General features: G+C 37.5%; 1 pseudogene; it reads right to left on the minus strand.

Annotated features, from left to right (window-relative positions):
* Positions 1-743: 743 nt before the first annotated feature.
* On the minus strand, positions 744-1,398 carry LOC100149861 (E3 ubiquitin/ISG15 ligase TRIM25-like; annotated as a pseudogene).
* Between the last annotated feature and the right edge of the window lie 3,144 nt (positions 1,399-4,542).

The following is a 4,542-nucleotide window of genomic DNA, read 5'->3' on the forward strand; positions in this document are numbered from 1 at the left end:
ATATTGCTGTATGAACATCTGTTATGTTAATGTATGACATAAACCTAAATATCATTCACAAATCAATTGAAGTGTCTTTTTTATAATTTTACTAACATGCTGCTGTGTTAATGAAGTATAGAAGGTAACATAGCTGTAATTCATTACAAACATGCACTGTTTTAAAAACGTTTTGAACTCTTTAAACCTCACTCTTGATCACTTTTGATGATGATTGATGTTTACAGAGAGCTTAACAGATCTTTTTATCCCAGTTGCTTTGTGCACATCCTGTCTTGATGATATGATTATACTCGTTACTACGAAGACATGTTAATAAGCGGCTGTTAATCAATTGCCTCAGAATGGAAGGAATCCAATTTGGATCCTATTTTAACATCAGGAAATTTTAAAAAATAGACTTTTTGTGTTTATATCACCCCAATATTACAGTGGACACACTATGCCCTCACACAGTCCTCTCCAAACAGCTTACAAAAGATGTTTTTCATCATAGGTGCCCTTTAAGCTAAAACCTAAGAAATATTTCATAAGTGTCTATTTTTTAAATACTTTTCCCTTTGAATTCTGCGGTCATTTACTTGCTCTCATGCCCTTAAATCCATTACATTTTACTTTTATGGAACAGAACATATTTTGAAGAATGTGTGAACTGTTTACAGACACCAAATCAAGTATGGTGTCACAATAGTAACATCAAACTACATTGGTGTTTTGAGTTTGGCAAAAGAAATAAAGTAAAACTGGTTTTGAGCAACAGGTTGGTAAGTGAATGATGACTAAAATTAACTTTTGGCAAACAGTCTCTTCAATTTTATACCTGTTTCTCTGTCCTCTGTTTTGCAGCGGATACAACTTTGTGGTTTTCATGTTCGTGCTCCTTACACAGCTCACAGATGCACTGTTGGTCAGTGATACAGTAGATTTCTAGCTCTTTCTCATGTTTTAGGCAGATCATGTCCTGCAGCCGCCAGTAGCATCAATCACTTTGTGTGGCTTATGAGAGTGAAACCTCTTAAAGAAGTTCTCGTGCCGCTCAAAATGAGTTTGACTGTAAGATTCCTGGCACACCAGACAGTACTTGATGGATTTTTGTTTTCTACCATTACAGACATCACACTGCACATCTCCAGCGTCACATTCGGCAGGACGTTTTGTTTTCTTTAGTTTCTCCACCACTTCAGCCAGCATGGTGTTTTTAGCTAAAGCAGGTCTTATACTGAAGATCTGTCTGCACTCCGGGCAGCTGTAGGTTCTCTTCTAATTCTCATGATTCCAAAGACTTGTAATACAGCTCTTACAGTAACTGTGTCCACAGGAAGTGGTCACCGGATCCTTCAGGAGATTCAGACACACTGGACACAAGAACTCATGCTGAGAAAATCAGGCCTCTGCCATTTTTACTTTACAATACAAACATGAAGCAACTTAATATCAGTTTCTCTTTCCCCGAAGTCAGATACTGAGTTTCCTGCCTCTTTGTTTGACTTGCGTGTAAAGCAGGTTTCAATCATGTCACATTTCCTGCCACTATGGTCAATATTAGAAGGGGTAAATTGGTTTTAAGACTATGGGGTGAATGATGGGTAGAAAACTTCCACTGTATATAATATGGCCTGCTGACACCTCTTATGGCCAAGTTTAACTAATAATTACACTTTTGGACAAAACTGCAATGACCACTACAAGGGAATAATAATACAACATAAGTTAGGCTCATGCAATGATGTGTTACCTATAAACGAATTACCCACCTACTTCACACATGACATCACACGGGTTCCCGGTTGCAAAAAGAGACTGGTGGCAACAGCAAACATGTTGTGGTGCAGAAGGATGCCAAATTTGAAAAACAGACAACTTAACTTTTACCGCTTTTAACGCCAACCGCAGACATCTTTGGCAAAAAGGGAGCTGAATGAAGTGCCATACAGGTGTAGTTCACTGTCAGAATGCAATTGTTTTGCTTGTTGATGATTACCCAGGCCTTGTATAGCTCCGTCTTCTTTCTTTGTCTTTGGCTAGGCAAAACCTCGGTTTTTAGCACTACAAAGTTTGGAATCTGGTGATCATGAAACATCTGGTGATCATTTAACTACTCCTTTGTTAAAACACTTGGAGCTTAAATGAGATTGTATATTTGGAGCTGAATGCTTGGCCAATTCATCTTATACAATATCCATTGGGAGGGTGCTATTGCAAATGGACCTGTCAGACGAACGCCGTTGTCTTATTTCTAAGACAACAACAAACTCTGTAACCCATCAGATGTCATTCCCTCACTGTAACTGCTAGCACTCCTAGTTTTTTCTGCCACCTCGCTGCCCGCGCATCCAGAATGTTTACAAACATGGTAATGCATCTATATGAATGCTCTTTTAAAGGAATCTCCAGCACAGCCAGGATGGACTGCATGTGGGCATCAATGGCATGTCAAATCATCTCTGCGATGAACTGGTTAATGAGGATGATGCCAATGTCACTGTGAGCCAGAAAACTCTTGAAGATCTTGTAGCTCAATGGAATTGAACATTAATTTGTACAAGGCTTTAAAAGAATCAACTCTTTCAATCCAAACAAAGGTATCGTCCAGCAATCGTTTGAACCGACATTTGACTTCATTTATGGCTATTACAATCAAAAATATAAACCTATTTATGTTTAAGCATGGTAACAAGATATAAGTTTAAGACATTCATAAACATGCACAGGCACCTTTCTTTATACAAAACAAAACTTTATTGACTAATCTAACAGAAACAAACACCTAAACCAAACATTCTAACAATTGTAGAGAAGAGTATAGGAAGAAAACCGAGTGAACCAAAAATATTCAATTTAACCCTTTATGGTCTCTTTAGGGTTATATTTAGTTTACAACAGTTCATTGGTACAGTAGTCTGGAAGTGTTACTTGCGCTTCTTTTATGATGTGATGAACTTCCTCTGTTGAGCATGTGGTTAGCTGGTGGTCAGTTCTTTGTCCTTGCGAGGCTTGGAGTGGGGTGGAGTCAGTCACTTCAAGTATTGAAGCAGCAAAAGGGCTAGTCGTGTTGACTACTGGTTTCGCTGTGCACTAAACTTAACTAGACTCTCAACGGAAAGGAAAGAAAGGTATTGCAGATGAGAATGTCTGAGCTGTGCTATTAACCCATTTTGTCTGGGTCCCCGCCTTCTCCCTGGAGTCCTCTGGGGTTCCTTCATTCTAGTTCTGGGTTCGCTCTGCTCTGGGTTTTAGTCTGTGCGGTGACATTAAGCACAAGCTTTTATAAGGATGGTTTTGTAACGACTCTCCAGAGCTGAGATGACTAATGAGAAGTTGTCTACCCCGAGGCCTGTTTCATTATCTTTGTTCCAAAGCGTAGTGATTTGCATTGGCATTCTAGGTGTATACTGATGCACAAATGTTCAAAGTTTCCAACAATGTTAATATATTGCACACATATTAACATAAAATGCAAACAATAGTTCAGTACACCAAATTAGATTTGAAGGGATATCAAACATGAACCCTCTGTGATCTTGTTTAGCTGTAAAAAAGTTAAACATTGATTGCAGAAGTATTAAAAGCATAATTTTAAAACATGAGCAAGAAACTTGTTGCAAAACTCATAAAGATTATAAAAGTTTACATTAAAAGCACCAGTCTTAAGCAGGCAGCTTATAAAAGTTCTCTCTGTGTCCTTTTCTAAGCGCATTCTTTCGGGTATCGTAAATACCTAGGAATCAAATTACACACTGAACATCTAATCTTTTCTAAATAGATGAAGATGAAATTTGTGGAATAAAGTAAAATAAATGTGTCTGATCTGCCACAATTGTTACAGTCTCCTCTATCGCTTATGTGATCGTTGTCTCCACCAATTCCCTTTTTGCATTTTTGAAGCCAGCATTGCATTTTGAAGCCTCCAGTGTGTAGCATCAGCTGCCATTGTGCACCAGAACATCCACCACACACAACTCTAATACTTAAAAGGAGACCCAGCAGACAAAGAGTTTCTTTCTTGATGATGTACAGATTGTAATGCACAAACATGTCTGGGATACTAGCTCTAGACTCTTTTCAAAAAAGCAAAACATGGGATTTCATGTTTGTTTTAAGTTTAATTTTAATTTAACGTCTCAAACTTCACCAAGAGGTCTTCCATTCAAGTAATTTCTAGGCTTAACCAAATTGGTATCCAGGTAAATGGATAACATGTTCAGTAACCAACATTCCAAATAATACCAACAACAAACAGTGTTGGGGAAAGTTACTTTTGAGAGTAATGCATTACAATATTGAGTTACCCTCCTTTAACTAGTTGACTCTCTTAGTTAAATAATGCGTTATTTTTATTTTTGAGCGACTTTTGCATTACTTTTTCTGGCCTGGCTGACACTTGATCTTTTTCAGAACTTGCAAGGGTTTATTATTTCTTCTTTTTAATAGAGGATCTCTGCAATTAACAACACAGTGTATAACACCTTTATTTACCATAAAAACACATAAAAATCTATTAATGTGGGATAGATTGAACACATTGTCATGTCAATTTAAATT

The sequence above is a fragment of the Danio rerio genome, chromosome 3, assembly GCF_052040795.2.
Source record: "Danio rerio strain M-AB ecotype USA chromosome 3, GRCz13ab, whole genome shotgun sequence".
Lineage (NCBI taxonomy): Eukaryota > Metazoa > Chordata > Actinopteri > Cypriniformes > Danionidae > Danio > Danio rerio.